Here is an 18,667-nt window from a genome sequence, read left to right on the forward strand (position 1 = left end):
CACGGTCAGCTTGGATTGATGATCATAATTCAGGCTCAACCAATCTCCTGGAGCATTTTGAGAATGCAATTCGTCGTGAGTGTGGCCACCCCTCTGTACTGTAGTGATACAGATCCTCTGATCCCATTTGCCCCAAATGGCTGATATTGAATGATTCCTTGGACATGCTGTGTCAGGATCTCCTGACTGAATCCTCTCTCCCTTGCCCTGACTGAGAACTCTTTCCCTGAAACTTTGAGACGTGACCATTTGGTCGAAACGTGTTTGTTGCCACAGCTGCTGACCAGCCCTTGACTGACTGCTGGTAATAACAGTGCTAAGCTGCCTGGCTTATGCCTGTGATAAACAACCAGGCAAGACAGGAGCACTGTGAGACATTAGGTTCTAGTTGAGACATCAAAGTGCAAAAATGCCAGGGGAAGGCAGAGATATTGTGGCAGAACACGTCTCAGGTGCTGAAATGCTTGCAGAGTTCTTACAGAAAGCATGTACTTTGCGGACAGGCAATTCTGCATCTGGACGTAGCATTTTTATCTAACTTCTGGCTCATTTTACTAGATTTGCAAATATCTCCTGGCCTGGCTAATGTGAGAATTGGCTTGGTCATTTGCAGTTGTGTCCCATGTCAGTGAATTGGTAATCTGATTAAACTCACAGGCCTTGATTTGAGAAAAATAAAGCACACGTTTGGTTGCTGTTGCACTCAAATGAAAAACGTGCATTGTGTATGCCATATCCTTTCCTGGCTCACAGTGTTTCCAAAATCTCTAGTGCAATACATCCCAAGTCATCACCATCAAAGTCAAAACTAGTGAATACTTCAATAGCTTCATTTTTTTTCTGAAATGCTATTTGTAATGAGATAGTGATGGCAGGCGATTTTCTTTTACTTCTGATGCCATGTGTGAAAATTCAGGGATGGTGTTGGTGGGAAGCTGCGGCATGTACCAGGGATGAGGCATTAACATTCAGAGCAAGTGCTGAACATGCAGAAAAGGAGAGATTAACAGTTACCTTGGAACAAGCCTGTTTGGGGAAAGTTGGGTGAGAGTACTGAGAGAAAGTACTTTGGCGGCATGGTGGCTCAGTGTTCAGCACTGCTGCCTCACAACACCAGGACACGTGTTTGATTCCAGCCATGGGTGACTGACTGTCTGTCTGTATGGAGTTTGCACATTCTCCCTGTGTCTGTGTGGGTTTCCTCAGGGTGCTCCCACAGTCCAAAGATGTGCAGCTAGGTGGATTAGCCATTTTAAATTCCCTGTAGTGTTTAGGGAGGGGTAGATTAGGTGGGGTATAGGTCTGGCTGGGATGCTCTGGGGTTTGATGTGGACTTGTTGGGCTGAAGGGCTGTTATGGTTCCAGAGTGCTGAGCTGCTGGAGATTACAAGGTCTAGAGCTGGATGAACACAGCAAGCCAAGCAGCAAAGGAGCAGGAAGTCCGATGCCTCAGACCTGGACACCCTTCTTCAGTTTTTGATCAGGCTGTTTTTAAAATTGGTTTAATGAGACTGCACCATTCCCAGAAACACTGCAATACCAGGATGATGCATGGAGAGGACAGAGCAAGCTCCTGTTCCAAAAATCGGTTTAATATAGGGTCCTTAAGTAAAGAACATATCAGATATTAAAGCTGATAAGAACATTTTTTTATTTGAAAAAATATACTTCATTCATAAGATGTACAAAAAAACACATTCATACACCTACCCAGTCATGCAAGCTGCTCTGGGTTACCCAGGGCGTACGTACACCAACTAAAGGGGGGGAAAAAAAACAAAACAAAGAAAATAGCCCGGCAGTTGTCTCCCCGCACAGTTCCCATTGGTCCCCTGACCAGTTGGGGAAGGCGCCAGCTGGGCCCAGTTACCAGATAGGGCCCTTTTTTTCAATTCTGGACGAGGGGTTTCATACCGTGGTCTTTCCCCACCGCACCTTGGCGGTGGCTGCCCCAAGCTTTAGTGCGTCCCTCAGCACGTAGTCCTGGACCTTGGAGTGTGCCAGTCTGCAACATTCGACTGGGGTCAGTTCTTTCAGCTGGCAGACCAGCAAGTTGCGGGCAGACCAAAGAGCGTCTTTCACTGCATTGATGGTCCTCCAGGCGCAGTTGATGTTGGTCTTTGTGTGCGTCCCGGGAAACAGCCCGTAGAGCATGGAGTCCAGCGTCATGGAGCTGCTTGGGATGAACCTCGACAAATACCACTGCATCCCCCTCCAGACCTCCTGTGCATAGGCACACTCCAGAAGGAGGTGATCGACAGTCTCGTCCCCCCCGCAGCCACCTCGAGGACAGCGCACAGTGGCGCAGAGATTCCGGGCGTGCATAAAGGATCTCATTGGCAGAGCCCCTCTCACCGCCAGCCAAGCAATGTCCTTGTGCTTGTTTGAAAGTTCTGGCGATGAGGCATTCTGTCAAATGACTTTGGCAGTCTGCGTGGGGAACCACACGACAGGATACTACGTGCTGACCACTGCCAGACGGCCTTGTGGTCAAAGGTGTTTCCTTTCAAAAATTTTTCCACGAACGACAGGTGGTACAGGACGGTCCAACTACTCAGAGCATTCTGCGGCAATGAGGCCAGGCCCAACCTTCACAACACAGGGGACAGGTAGAACCTCAGTAAGTAGTGACACTTGGTGTTTGCGTACTGAGGATCTATGCACAGCTTGATGCAGCCGCACACCAAGGTAGCCATCAGGGCGAGGGTGGCATTCAGTACGCCCTTTCTCCCCATTTTCCAGGTCTTTGTACATGGTGTCCCTGCAGACCTGGTCCATTCTCGACCCCAAATGAAGTGGAAGATGGCCCGGGTGACCGCAGTGGCGCAGGTGCAGGGAATAGGCCAGGCCGGTGCTACATACAACAGTACCGAAAGCCCCTCGCACCTGACAACCAGGTTTTTACCCGCGGTGGAGAGGGACCGGAGCGTCCAACTGCCCAGCTTCTGCTTCAGTTTGGTGATACGCTCCTCCCAAGTCTTAGTGCACGCCCCAGCTCCACCAAACCAAACACCCAGCACCTTCAGGTAGTCTGTCCTGACGGTGAAGGTGATGAAGGAGCGGTCATCTCAGTTCCTGAAGAACATGGCCTCGCTCGTACCCCTATTGACTTTGGCAACCGAGGCCAGTTCAAACTGGCCGCAGATGTCCAACAGCCTACTCACTGACCGACGATCGGTGCAGAAGATGGCGACGTCTTCCATGTACAGGGAGGTCTTGACCTGAAGGCCTCCGCTGCTTGGGATAGCCACGCCCTTCAGGCTCACGTCCTTCCTGATGGATGCGGCGAAGGGCTCCACACAGCACACGAACAAGGCAGGAGAGAGCAGGCAGCCCTGCCTGACTCCAGATCTGACGGGAAAACTGTCCGATTCCCACCCGTTGATCGAGACTGCGCTAACGATGTTGGTGTAGAGCAGCCGGATCCAATTGCGGATGCCCTCCCCGAACCCCAATTTGGAGAGGACATCCCTCTTGTAAGCATGAGACCCTGTTGAAGGCCTTCTCCTGGTCCAGGCTGACGAGGCAGGTGTCCACCCGCCTGTCCTGCACGTAGTCGATCGTATCCCTGATGAGTGCGAGGCTCTCAGCGATCTTCCTGCCCGGCACAGCACAGGTTTGGTCAGGGTGAATCACCGACTCCAGGACAGACTTGACCCAGTTGGCTAGGATTTTGTAGTCCACATTCAATAGTGAAATGGGACGCCAATTCTTAATTTCTTCCCTCTCCTCCTTCCTCTTGTAAATGAGGGTGATGATGCCCTTCCTCATGGACTTGCACATTTCCCCTGCCTGATGTGCACGATCGTACACCTCCAGCAGGTCCTGGCCGATCAGGTCCCACAGAGTGGAATACAGCTTGACCAGTAAGCCGTCGCTCCCGGGAGTCTAATTCCTCTCCAAGGACTTGAGGGCTCTGGTCAGCTCATCCAGGGATATTGGCCGGTCTAGCCACTCCCTCGTGCCGTCGTCTAAGACCTCCGTGATAGATGACAGGAACGACTCAGAGGCCGTGCTGTCATTGGCCTTCGTGTCGTACAGTCCAGCATAGTAGGATCTGCTGATCCTCAAAATGTTGGGCCGAGACGACGTCACCGAGCCGTTGTCCTCCTTCAGCCGGCTAAGCACAGAGCTCTCTTTGTGCACCTTCTGAAAGAAGAAACGCGAGCACATCTCGTCCTGCTCCACGGAGCGGACCCTGGACCGGAAGATTATCCTGGAGGCCTCCGCGGCGAAGAGCGAGACTTGCTGGCCCCTCACCTCGCGGAGGTCCTCCGTGACATCGACCCCCATCAACTGCAGAAGGAGCAGGTTCTGCACCCTTTTCTGGAGTCGCGACAGCTTTCCCCGCCTCTCTGTCGCCTTCCGAACACCCTTGAGGACAAAGAACCTCTTGATATTCTCCTTCACCGTCTGCCACCAGTCACGCGGAGACTCAAAGAGGGGTTTCACGGTTCTCCAACTGGCGTACTCCTTCTTAAGCTCCTCGACATTCTCTGTGGTCAACAGAGTCGTGTTCAGCTTCCACGTCCCCTTGCCGGCCGGCTGGTCATCCTGTAAGTGACAGTCAGCCAGCAGAAGGCAGTGGTCAGAGAAGAACACTGGCTCGACGCCGGTGGACCTGACCGAGAACGCCTGCCCATGACAGAAACAGGAAGTCTATCCTTGAGCGAATAGACCCGTCTGGCCGCGACCAGGTGTACCTCCGCTGCGCTCCGTCTGCGGGGGTGCTGAAGACGTCGAGCAGCTTGGCGTCCTTCACCGTGCCCATCAGGAATCTGGACGTGACGTCCAGTTGACTCCCCCAACCCGCTGTACCCACGCCGGATCTTCTATCTGCATCGATGATGCAGTTGAAGTCTCCGCCTAGGATGACCGGTGTGGACGTAGCCAGCAGGGGTGGAAGCCGCTGCAGGACGGCCAACCGCTCACTCCGTACCGCTGGGGTGTACACGTTGATCAGCCTCAGGGGAGCGTTCCTATAGGTGACGTCAGCCACTAGGAGACGCGATCCCACCACTTCCTGAACTTGAGAGGTGGTGGAGTTGCGCCCCTGCAGCAGAATAGCCAGGCCCGAGGAGCGACAGTCGTAACCCCCCGACCAGAGCGAAGGCCCACAGGTCCAGGCACCGGACCATTTCCCGTACCTGCTGAGGTGTGGTATCCCATACTCCTGCAGAAACAGGAGGCCTGCCTTGACGGTGGTCAGGTAGGCCGAGGTGGACACACATCTTGCGGTGGACTTGACACTGCGCACATTAATGCTCGCAACCCGTACCCCCATTGTGGGCAGTGACCGCAGTACCCTCCCCAAGTCCAAGGTCCAGCCCCTCCATCTGTCCCTTCATGCCCATTGCCCGGGCTAACTGCTGGATGCTCTCCGGGCTCAGGAAACCATCCGTGCTGCCTTCCGGGTGGCATCCCCCCGTCGGGGGTACGGAGGCAGGAGAGTCCGGCTCTGGGTCAGGCTGGGGATGCGCTGTTTTTCGCCTGGAAGTTCCGGTGGGCCCTCCAGGGCCCCAGCGGCACGTGACTGGGTGTCGGAGGGAGCCTCAGGATGCCTCCCATCACCTGGAAGCGTGGTGCTGCTTTCCTTTTCCCTTGAGATCTTTAGCTTCTGCTTTGGGTGGGCCCCCTCCGAACCCCCCTGGTCAGAGAAGCGCTTATAGCCCCCCTGTAGCTGCCTCTTCCTGCCTGATGGCTGCGGTGCCGGGGCCCGCCGACGCACCTTCCTCCTCACTTTCTGGACTGTCGTCCACTCCCCGGGTCACCCGTCACCGGCTCCATCGACTCCGGGTTGTCGGCGGAGCGGAGCCTGGAGGGGCGCTTTGCTGTGGGGCTGGGCCCTCCTGCACGAACTGGCCCTCCTGCACATTAGAGGGGGTCCTTGCAGGGCCCTGGTGTCTTTCTCTCCTCTGGGGGGAGGGGGGGGCTGGCCCCGCATTGCCCCTGCCGGCGACCTGGGCGTAGGTGGTCCCCCGCCGCGGGCATGCCCTATAGAGGTGGCCTGCTTCCCCGCAAAGGTTGCAGCTTTTTTCCTTTTGGCATTCCTTTGGAAGGTGTCCCTCCTCCCTGCAGTTCCTGCAGATGGTGGCTTTGCAGTCGGCCGCCACGTGACCTGACCTACCACAGGCATGGCAGACTTTAGGTTGCCCTGCTCCCGCCGATTGCGAAGCTGGACGGTGGGTGTATAATGTTCCCGTCTGCGCCCATCCTCAGCATCACCTTGACCTGCCTCTTACTGGTCCAGATGCCAAAGGGGTCCATGATGTCGGTTAGGTCCCCTTCCACCTTCACATACCTTCCAAGGAAGGTCAAGACATCAGCTGCTGGCACATGCGTGTTGTACATGTGTACAGTCACCATATGGCTCCTCTGTGCAAGCATCACAAACAGTGGGACAGTGGTCATTGCAGAGAGGGGGCCCCTCACTTCCCTTCTCCTTGAAAACGTCCAGGAAGCACTCACAAAGCTTGGCGCTCCTGAAGGTTACATCGTAAAAACCTCCTCCAGGGAAATCCTGCAGGCAGTAAACGTCCACAGCAGCAAACCCACAACAGTCCAAAAGGACCCTCTTCACACAGAAGGTGCCATCCACAGGTACACCTTCTTCATGGAAACTCAGATAGTGTTCCGGACCCCCTGACCCACGGCATGAGCATGCGCCACAGCCATCATTGCTGGTTGGCTGCTCCCCTGAACCAGTGTTACGCCAAAGCCAGCATTAAGATCCACCAGTTGCAAGGGTGCACACTCAATCTGACATCTTCCTTCCACCTCCAACACACTTGCTCTAACTTCGTCTTGGTCCACAATGAGAAGAACAGGTATAAACACACCCTTGATCTTAGCCAAAGAAGACCAAGAAGCAATGTCATTGTAATACTGGACTACCTTAGGTCCCAGTTACCTTCCATATTTTCCATCAGCCTGTGCAAAGACTTGTAAATCACTGCTGACAGTTTTTACTGTTGTTCCCGTACTCCTGGGTTTCCTAACCGGGGAAAACCGATAGTCAGTTTACACCAGTACTTTTTCCAGACCTTTTCTGTAAAAGTCTGTTCGCAATGAATGTAGATCATTGGAAATGTACCAATCAGATGAGGTGGGGCATGTCACTAACAAGCCTCAACAACTAGTTCCGCGACTAGCAGCGGGTCAGTGAGATTGCAGCAACAATCGGTACAGAACCGCACACTCAGAGAATGTCCCAGCACAGAGGAAGGTGCTTCAGCCTGTCACTGTCTGCATCAGCTGTCTGTGTGGGCAACTTCACCAGTCGTTCCCGATGCCCTGTAAATCTCTCATCATTCAACTCTCTCCTGAGGGTCACGAATGATTCTACTTCCAACGCCCTCTCAAGCCATGTAAAGCCAGCACGAACCACTCACTGAAGACATTGGGTCTATCTCCCTCGATAAATATGACTCTTCGTTGCAAAAAAGGCAAATCACCACCCCCTCCCTCCAAACCCATCCCACCCCGTCTGTTTCTTTGGAATGTGCATCTGCCTGCAGTGTCAATGTGCCTGCAGTTGCTGAAAGGGTCTGATTTTGTGCTGTTCTATTCTGTGCACTAAACAAACTGAACTGTTAGCAAAGCAATAAATGCCTGCCTCTTCCCAAATCAAATCAAATACTTGAAACAAATTCTAATTCTGATCAAGTAATATCACTGACAGGAATTACTGGGTCACAGTTATAAACAGAATTTCTTTGGCTAATCCAGCTGTCCTGGAATATATTGAACTCTGGTTCCCAAGCCACTCCAACATCCCTAACATCACTCTCATCCCTTCATGGATGGTGGATATTAAGTTCAGTACATTGAATAAGTCATGAATGGTTTGGCTTTGACTCCATACATTCCAATTACAATCTGGTAATTTAGAATTGCAAATTAAGATCCAAGAGCTGTAGAGACGAAAAGCATAGAAACATACTGATTGCTGCAACTTAATGAAGTGTGAGGCTGGATGAACACAGCAGGCCAAGCAGCATCTCAGGAGCACAAAAGGTGACGTTTCGGGCCTAGATCCTTCATCAGAGAGGGGGATGGGGAGATGGATCTGGAACAAGTAGGGAGAGAGGGGGAGGCGGACCGAAGATGGAGAGAAAAGAAGATAGGTGGAGACGAGAGTACAGGTGGAGAGGTAGGGAGGGGATAGGTCAGTCCAGGAAAGATGGACAGGTCAAGGAGGTGGGATGAAGTTAGTAGGTAGGAAATGGAGGTGCGGCTTGAGGTGGGAGGAAGGGATGGGTGAGAGGAAGAACAGGTTAGGGAAGTGGAGACAGGCTGGGCTGGTTTTGGGATGCAGTGGGGGGAGGGGATGAGCTGGGCTCATCCCCTCCCCCAACTGCAACCAGCCCAGCTCATCCTCTCCCTTCACTGCATCCCAAAACCAGCCCAGCCTGTCTCTGCCTCCCTAACCTGTTCTTCCTCTCACCCATCCCTTCCTCCCACCCCAAGCCGCACCTCCATCTCCTATCTACTAACCTCATTCCACCTCCTTGACCTCTCCATCTTCCCTGGACTGACCCATCCCCTCCCTACCTCCCCACCTATACTCTCCTCTCCACCTATCTTCTTTACTCTCCATCTTCGGTCCGCATCCCCCTCTCTCTCCCTCCTTGTTCCAGATCCCTCACCCCATCCCCCTCTCTGATGAAGGGTCTAGGCCCAAAACGTCAGCTTTTTGTGCTCCTGAGATGCTGCTCAGCCTGCTTTGTTCATCCAGCTTCAGACTTTATTATCTTGGATTCTCCAGCATCTGCAGTTCCCATTATCTCTGATTGCTGCAACTTGTCTATTCGGACCAGATATCCCAAGTTCCATTTGCCAGCATTTGGCCTGTATCCCTCTATCCCCTTCCTATTCATTTCCCAATCCTGATGCTGTTTAAGAGCTGTGACTGTACCACCTCCTCCATACATGCAGCATTCTCTCCAATGTAAAACTGTCCCTCAGGTCCCTTTTAGATCTTTCACCTCTCAACTTAAACCCATGCTGTCATGTTTGGATTCCTTTCCCTGAGGAAAAGATGTTGCCAATTCACCCCATCCAAGCCCCTCATGATTTTATAAACCTCTGTAAGGATATGCCTCAGCCTATGGCATTCCAGGGAATCAGCCCCGGCCTATTCAGCCTCCTCTCCCTGTAGCTCAAACCATTCGATCCAAGCACCATCCTTGTAAATCTTTTTTTTTCTGAAACCTTTCAGTTTAACAACTTTCCTGTAGCAGGGATATTATAACTGAGTGCAGTATTCTAAAAGTGGCAATGTTCTGTACATCTGCATCGAAACGTCCAAACTCCTATGCTCAATACATTGATCAATAAAAGCAAGCATGCCAAATGCCTTCTTCGCCACCCTGTCTAACTGTGACTCCCCTTTCAGGGAACTATGCATCTGCACCCCAATGGCTCTGTTTGGTGACACTCCCCAAAGTCCTATCATTAACTTATAAGTCCTGCCCTAGTTTGCAAACAATGTTTACCCTCTCTGCCTTCATCAACCTTCTTTGTCACCTCTGCAAAATACTCGTTCGTGGGACGTGATTTACATCACATCAACACCAGAGTCAGATAACTGCAAACTGCACGTGAAGCAAAATGTGTACATGAGATAACAAAGTGTGGAGCTGGATGAACACAGCAGGCCAAAAAGCCCACAGCCTCCACAGCCAGCAGCCCCAGAGGAGGCAGCCACACTGAGCCCTGCCGAGTTTTCACCATCACCCCTAGACCTCCCCCTGACTGAGGTCAAATGGTCAGTCCTCAGTAAGGGGCTCACCTTTATCCCCCTCCACACACACATCAACGAATACCACTCACGTTTGGACATCGAGCAGTTTTTCGGCTGCCTTCACGGCTCCACCTATCTTCTCCGCTCTCCCTCTTTGATCCACCTCTCCCTATTTATTTCAGAACCCTCTCCCCATCCCCCTCTCTGATGAAGGGACTAGGCCCGAAACGTCAGGGTTTGTGCTCCTAAGCTGCTGCTTCGCCTGCTGTGTTCATCCAGCTCCACACTTTGTTATCTCGGATTCTCCAGCATCTGCAGTTCCCATTATCTCTGATACAAAATGTGTACATTTCTGGTTAAAAATACTAAAATAATTTCATTGTCTTCAACTTTAAAATCAAATGCTGGAGTCTGCAGCTCAAAAGACATCAGAACGACTGGGGTCAGAGGAAACCCACAGTTCATGAAATGCCCATGAATTGGGGTGACATCACAAAGCAATTGCCCGTGTGTGATAATATCACCCACTTGAACACAGAGCATTCGGGTCTGCACAAACAGGTGGTGTGCACAAAGGATGTGAGGGTCTGTGGAGTGATCGAACAGAGATTGATCAGAATGATTCAAGAACTGAGGGATATTAGTTGTAAGGTCAGGTTGGAGAAACTGAAGTGTTCTGCACAACGCAAAGGAGACTGAGGTGATCTTTGACAAAGGTGTTTAGGTTTATGATAGATTTAGATCAGGTAGGTAAAGAGCAGCTGTTCCTCTTCACTGATCGTAAAATTATTAGAAACAAAGATTTAAGATATTGGGCAATAGTTACTGGGAGATGAAAGGAAGGAACTTAACGTTACTTTTATTTGACTCAATACTGACATTCAAAGACCAATAATATCCAGTGCTGAATGATTAAAGAATCAAGTGGCACGCTTAGATCTTGCTGTATCTAAGCAAGTTTCTGATCTGCAAATCCTTTTCTAACACTCTGGAGCTCTGAAATTCATTTCCTTCATCTGCTCAAACACTGTCCTGCAAAACAAAAACCTTGCTCCTTATTGAAACATACAGGTTTTTTGGAGAATTAACGGGTTGGATGCAGAAAGGTTGGTTCCCTTCTCGGACAGTCTAGGACCAGAATACATCATATCAGAGTGGGGTTTCATATTTAAACCAGAGATGAAGAAGAAATTATTCTCTCCGACAGTTGTGAATTGGTGGAATTCTTTGCAGCAGAGGTTTGTTGTGGCTGGGCCAATAAGTACATTTAAGGCTGAGATCAACAGATCTTTAAGCAATAAAGGTATCAAGGATTATGGGGAAAGGCAACAAAGTGCAGATCAGACAGGATCTCATTGAATGGCAGAGCTAAAGTGATGGTCTGAATGGTCTCTTTCTGTTTGTAAACTCAATGGTCTTGAAATGAGGCTGCAAAACTCTCCGCAGTAAAATGTGCAAAATGAAAATTGCATGGAACCCCTCAGAAAGCTGAACCAAGGTGAGACATGGAAAGGGCAACACACAAATGATAGTCAATGTGGCTGATTGATCCGGAGTGATCCGTTTACCAGGGTAAACAGGAAAACTGGTCTTCAGCTCTCACATTGAGCTCGGCTCAAAGTTTTGGCAAAGATCTATAGCTCAGTTTGTGGGTGAGTTGTTGACTTGTTCGCCGAGCTGGCTTGTTCTTGTTCAGATGTTTCATCACCATGCTAGGGGGCATCATCAGTAGAGCCTCCATTGAAGCAATGTTTTTCTCCTCTGCTTGGAATTCATACTGTTTGCTCTGTTATGGTGAGTAGTGTCATTTCTGGTTTTGATCTGTGTGGGTTTGTATAGGAGTCCAATTTTTATGTTTGCTGATTGCATGACAGGTGGAGAACAATGCCTCTAGGAATTCCTATGTGTGTCTATGTTTGGTATGGGCTACTACGGTTACCTTGTCCCAGTTGAACTGATGGCCTTCATTGTCTGAGTGTTCTCGATATTAAGGAGAGTTTGTCATTCCATTATGCTGCTCGTTGAAGTTTTTGAATTCCAATGTCTAGTTTCATTCCTGTCTGCCCAATGTAATCTTTACAGTCGTAATTGCATAGTATTTTGTAAACCACATTGGTTCTGCATGTTGTGGGAATGGGCTCTTTAATTCTTGTACGTGTTTGTCATTGAGCGGCTGCGGGCCTGTCCATTACCATGGTTCTGAGTGGTCTGAGGGGTCTTGTTGTCACTTCCAATATATTCTTAACGTATGACAGTGTGGCCAGTGTGTGAGGGCGTACTATGTCCTTCTATTGTTGTCTGTTTAACATAGGCAACCTCGCCAAAATTCCCTCACACAAGGTACTGCTGCAGAAGACCAGATAATCCCAGTTCCCAGGCCTGGAATCAGAGCCTCAGTGGCCCAGCCACGAAGATACAACGGGAAATGGGGGATGGCAATGAGCGCGCAGGGCCACTCTGTAGTTCCTGTCACACAATCGGTGAGTGTGCGGTCCTTCGATGACGGTACAGAGGTGCGTAAAATGCCGAGACTGTGAGCTTGAACCTCACCCAGAGATGCTTTTATTAACATGGAACAGGGATTATTGGGTCATCGGGCTGTGGGAAATATCACAGAGCAATGTTGGTCAAAACAGAATTTGTAAAAAGACTAGCTTCTTTTGTTGGATCTTGAACTTTCCCAGGGAAATGTCTCAATTATCAATCATATTAGAGATTGCTCTCCCATCCCCTGAGAGACTCTCACTGCCTGTTAAAATCACTTTTAGTATGTCTTTCTCTGTCTTTTAAGACTTGATTTTTATTTCATATCCACATCCTTTTCATCGGAACCAGTTAAATTTTCATGTGTTTGACACCATTATGGGGAGGAAGTGAAAAAACCTACCAGCTGTGGGGTGTGACAATGGAAGGCAGAAGGGTGAGAAAAGGATGACAAAGAGAGTGGGGAACGACGATAGCCTTCAGATGAATTTGAATGTCATTGTTCACAATCCGGGGAAAGTTATCGCCCACAGATAAATAACAATGAGAAATATAACAAAGACAGAAATTGCTGGTGAAACTCAGTAAGTCTGATGGCATCTGCGGAGAGAAATCAGGGTTAATGTTCCCAGATCAGTGACCTCTTCTTTGGAATGAGGGATGTAACTGTTGGTTTAGCGTTTACTAAAAGTTCGGTCAAATCATGAGTCTGCCCACCTGTGTGGGTTGCTGGTCTGCTTGGCCCATTGGACATTGTGTGTCGGTTAGTCATACATTTGTATTTGTGTGTGTGTGTGCGCATGCGTGGGGGTGTGGGGGGAAGAGTGTGATGTAGAGGTAGCATGCTTGGCCGATTACCCAGAAGGTCACTGGATTGAATACATTCTCTACTGCTGACACCAACAAATTGATGTTTGTTAGCAGCTAAGTTAATTTTGCTCACATTGTCTCTGCATCAGCTTCTTGCTCTCAGTCACCACTTCAATCTACATTTAAACCACATTTATCCTGACATGGACACACACTGTAAATGTTACAAACATGCACCAGCTGGTACTTTTTCCTTTCACTCAATCCCTTTCTCAACAGGAACCAACACTGGTGTGATGGTCCAAATGGCTTTCTCTTGTCTGTCAGTCTGGGATGATCTGAAAAGTGAAAGTTATCCTCTACAGTAAGGCAATACAGCAGAGAGATAATGAAATGTGAGGCTGGATGAACACAGCAGACCCAGCAGCATCTCAGGAGCACAGAAGCTGACGTTTCGGGCCCAGGCCCTTCATCAGAGAGGGGGATGGGATGACGGTTCTGGAATAAATAGGGAGAGAGGGGGGAGGCGGAACAAAGATGGAGAGAAAAGAAGATAGGTGGAGAGGAGAGTATAGGTGGGGAGGTAGGGAGGGGATAGGTCAGTCCAGGGAAGACGGACAGGTCAAGGAGGTGGGATGAGGTTAGTAGGCAGGAGATGTAGGTGCGGCTTGGGGTGGGAGGAAGGGATGGGTGAGAGGAAGAACAGGTTAGGGAGGCAGAGACAGGTTGGACTGGTTTTAGGATGCAGTGGGTGGAGGGGAGGAGCTGGGCTGGTTGTGTGGTGCAGTGGGGGGAGGGGACGAACTGGGCTGGTTTTGGGATGCGGTGGGGGAAGGGGAGATTTTGAAGCTGGTGAAATTCACATTGATACCATTGGGCTGCAGGGTTCCCAAGCGGAATATGAGTTGCTGCTCCTGCAACCTTCGGGTGGCATCATTGTGGCACTGCAGGGGGCCCATGATGGACATGTCATCTAAAGAATGGGAGGGGTAAGTGGAAATGGTTTGCGACTGGGAGGTGCAGTTGTTTATTGCGAACTGAGCGGAGGTGTTCTGCCAAGTGGCCCCCAAGCCTCCGCTTGGTTTCCCCAATGTAGAGGAAGCCACACCGGGTACAGTGGATGCAGTATACCACATTGGCAGATGTGCAGGTGAACCTCTGCTTAATGTGGAAAGTCGTCTTGGGGCCTGGGATAGGGGTGAGGGAGGAGGTGTGGGGGCAAGTGTAGCATTTCCTGCAGTTGCAGGGGAAGGTGCCGGGTGTGGTGGGTTTGGAGGGCAGTGTGGAGCGAACAAGGGAGTCACGGAGAAAGTGGTCTCTCCGGAAAGCAGACAGGGGTGGGGATGGAAATATGTCTTGGGTGGTGGGGTCAGAATGTAGATGGCGGAAGTGTCAGAGGTTGATGCGTTGTATCCGGAGGTTGGTGGGGTGGTGTGCGAGAACGAGGGGGATCCTCTTTGGGCGGTTGTTGCGGGGGCGGGGTGTGAGGGATGCGTTGCGGGAAATGCGGGAGACGCGGTCAAGGGCATTTTCGACCACTGTGGGCGGAAAGTTGCGGTCCTGAAAGAACTTGGACGTCTGGGATGTGCGGGAGTAGAATGCCTCATCGTGGGAGCAGATGCGGCAGAGGCGGAGGAATTGGTAATATAGGATGGAATTTTTGCAGGAGGGTCGGTGGGAGGAGGTGTATTCTAGGTAGCTGTGGGAGTCGGTGGGCTTGAAATGGACATCAGTTACAACTTGGTTGCCTGAGATGGAGACTGAGAGGTCCAGGAAGGTGAGGGATGTGCTGGAGAAGGCTCAGGTGAACTGCAGGTGCCCAGCCTGCCCCAGATCAGAGCCTCCCTCTCCCAGACCTGCAAAGGACCCCTGCTGTTTTTTACCGTCCGCAGGATCCACAGACTGAACACCCAGTTTCACTCAGCTTTACTGGACACCAAAAATCGTAAGTACAACAAACTCACTGGCCACTGCCACCCACAAGGGGATTCCTGCGCCTCCCAAATCCTGAGTCTGTCCCTGCCCCTCCCCCACCACGCACCTGCCGCCATTGACCATGAGGACACGGCCGGAGACCCCACCGATGACGTCACATCTGCCTCCGCCGGCCACACCACTTCCGGAACCGCTGCTGCAGTCACCACCTCCACTTCCAGTTACAGCACCTCATACACCACCCTCCCCGCAGCTGCTGCCGCCCACCCAGATACTCCAACCGCCGACGGAACCCCGCCCACAACCTCCACAGCCAGCAACCCCAGAGGAGACAGCCACACTGAACCCTGCTGCATCTTCCCCATCCCCCCAGACCTCCCACAGACTGAGGACGAACGGGCAGTCCTTAGTAAGGGGCTCACCTTTGTCCCCCTACAACCACACATCAACCAATACCAGTCACGATTGGACAGAGAACAGTTTTTCCGCCACCTTCGCCTCCACGCCTACTTCTTCAACCGGGAACCCAATCCTCCCGCCACTGACCCCTTCACCCGCTTCCAACACAAGTCCTCCTCCTGGACACCACCCCCAGGTCTCCTACCCTCCCTCGACCTCTTCATCTCTAACTGCCGTCGAGACATTAAACGCCTCAGCCTCTCCACCCCTCTCACCCACTCCAACCTCTCCCCCGCAGAATGGGCAGCCCTCCACTCCATCCCCAACCTCACCATGAAACCCGCAGACAAGGGTGGTGCAGTGTTGGTATGGCGCACTGACCTCTACATCACCGAGGCCAAACGCCAACTCTCCGACACCACCAACTACCGCCCCCTTGATCATGACCCCACACCCGAGCACCAAACCATCATCCCCAACACCATTCATGACCTCATCACCTCAGGGGACCTCCCACCCACAGCCCTCCAAACTCATTATTCCCCAACCCCACACGGCCCGTTTCTATCTCCTTCCCAAAATCCACAAACCTGCCTGCCCTGGTCGACCCATCGTCTCAGCCTGCTCCTGCCCCACCGAACTCATCTCCACCTATCTGGACTCCATTTTCTCCCCTTTGGTCCAGGAACTCCCCACCTACGTCCGTGACACCACCCACGCCCTCCACCTCCTCCAGGACTTCCAATTCCCTAGCCCCCAACACCTCATTTTCACCATGGACGTCCAGTCCCTATACACCTGTATTCCGCATGCAGATGGCCTCAAGGCCCTCCGCTTCTTCCCGTCCCGCAGGCCCGACCAGTCCCCCTCCATCGACACACTCATCCGCCTAGCCGAACTCGTCCTCCTAGCCGAACTCGTCCTCACCCTCAACAACTTCTCTTTTGATTCATCCCACTTCCTACAGACAAAGGGGATGGCCATGGGCACCCGCATGGGCCCCAGTTATGCCTGCCTCTTTGTGAGTTACGTGGAACAGTCCCTCTTCCGCACCTACACAGACCCCAAACCCCACCTCTTCCTCTGTTACAATGATGACTGTATTGGCGCCGCCTCTTGCTCCCCAGAGGACCTCGAACAGTTCATCCACTTCACCAACACCTTCCACCCCAACCTTCAGTTCACCTGGGCCATCACCAGCACATCCCCCACCTTCCTGGATCTCTCAGTCTCCATCTCAGGCAACCAGCTTGTAACTGATGTCCATTTCAAGCCCAACCGACTCCCACATCTACCTCGAATACACCTCCTCCCACACACCCTCCTGCAAAAATTCCATCCCCTATTCCCAATTACTCCGCCTCCGCCACATCTGCTCCCACAATGAGGCATTCCACTCCCGCACATCCCAGATGTCCAGGTTCTTCCAGGACCGCAACTTTCCCCCCACAGTGGTCGAGAACGCCCTTGACCGCGTCTCCCCCATTTCCTGCAACACATCCCTCATACCCCGCCCTGCCACAACCGCCGAAAGAGGATCCCCCTCGTTCTCACACACCACCCCACCAACCTCCGCATGCAACGCATCATCCTCCGACACTTCCGCCATCTACAATCCGACCCCACCACCCAAGACATTTTTCCATCCCCACCCCTGTCTGCTTTCCGGAGAGGCCACTCTCTCCGTGACTCCCTTGTTCGCTCCACACTGCCCTCCAAACTCACCACACCCGGCACCTTCCCCTGCAACTGCAGGAAATGCTACACTTGCCCCCACACCTCCTCCCTCACCGCTATCCCAGGCCCCAAGATGACTTTCCACATTAAGCAGAGGTTCACCTGCACATCTGCCAATGTGGTATACTGCATCCACTGTACCCGGTGTGGCTTCTTCTACATTGGGGAAACCAAACGGAGGCTTGGGGACCACTTTGCAGAACACCTCCGCTCGGTTCACAATAAACAACTGCACCTCCCAGTCGCAAACCATTTCCACTCCCCCTCCCATTCTCTAGATGACATGTCCATCATGGGCCTCCTGCAGTGCCACAATTATGCCACCTGAAGGTTGCAGGAGCAGCAACTCATATTCCGCTTGGGAACCCTGCAGCCCAATGTTATCAATGTGAACTTCACCAGCTTCAAAATCTCCCCTTCCCCCAATGCATCCCAAAACCAGCCCAGTTCATCCCCTCCCCCCACTGCACCAGACAACCAGCCCAACTCTTGCCCTCCACCCACTGCATCCCAAAACCAGTCCAACCTGTCTCTGCCTCCCTAACCTGTTCTTCCTCTCACCCATCCCTTCCTCCCACCCCAAGCCGCAACCTCCATCTCCTACCTACTAACCTCATCCCACCTCCTTGACCTATCCCCTACCCACCGATACTCTCCTCTCCACCTATCTTCTTTTCTCTCCATCTTCAGTCAGCCTCCCCCTCTCTCCCTATTTATTCCAGAACCGTCACCCCATCCCCCTCTCTGATGAAGGGTCTCGGCCCGAAACATCAGCTTCTGTGCTCCTGAGATGCTGCTGGGCCTGCTGTGTTCATCCAGCCTCACATTTCATTATCTTGGATTCTCCAGCATCTGCAGTTCCCATTATCACAGCAGAGAGATAGCAGTGCAGTGGTGATAATCCCTGGGGACTGAGACACAGCAGCTGCTGGAGTTTGAATTCAATATATAAAATCTGGAAAGTAAACCTGAATTTCAGGAACAGAGGCCATGACCTTAATTTCCCAAATCCCATTCATTCATGTCCCTTTGGAAGGGAAGTCCTTGCCTGGTCTGGCATACAAGTGACTTGAGGCCCACAACAACATCGTTGATCCCTATCTGCCGTCTGACATCAGCTCAAGGTAAATTAGGGATGAACAACAAATGCTCTCCTGACCAGCAATACCCACCTCCTATGGGAGAAGAAGGAAGAACAAAAACACATTCACAACTCGGAAAAAAAAAGGCCTTCTCTCTGCATTGACTCGAGTTCACCTGATTGCCCAATCTGGAATCAGACAAGGACACCCACAGCACAGAGAAACCAGCAAACTGTGCAGACTGAGGGAAGGATTCAATTACTCACTGAGGTGGAAACTGATTTACTCAGGTGTACTGGGGAGAGGTTGTTCACCAGTCCCATGTGTGGGAAGGGATTATTCAAAAAATAAAATCCGGAGACACCCACAAATTCACATGTAGTTACACTCTGCTGTTATAGCTGCTGCGAATCCCCACCTAAGGAGGAACCATACCTGGACACTTGTTTCCAGTGGAATTCTGAGGGTTACTCGA

General features: G+C 51.6%; 1 pseudogene; it reads right to left on the bottom strand.

The window, feature by feature from the left end:
- Positions 1-1,506: 1,506 nt before the first annotated feature.
- LOC132210276 (U2 spliceosomal RNA) lies at positions 1,507-1,666 on the bottom strand (annotated as a pseudogene).
- Positions 1,667-18,667: the final 17,001 nt, after the last annotated feature.

The sequence above is a fragment of the Stegostoma tigrinum genome, chromosome 11 (assembly GCF_030684315.1).
Source record: "Stegostoma tigrinum isolate sSteTig4 chromosome 11, sSteTig4.hap1, whole genome shotgun sequence".
Taxonomy (NCBI): domain Eukaryota; kingdom Metazoa; phylum Chordata; class Chondrichthyes; order Orectolobiformes; family Stegostomatidae; genus Stegostoma; species Stegostoma tigrinum.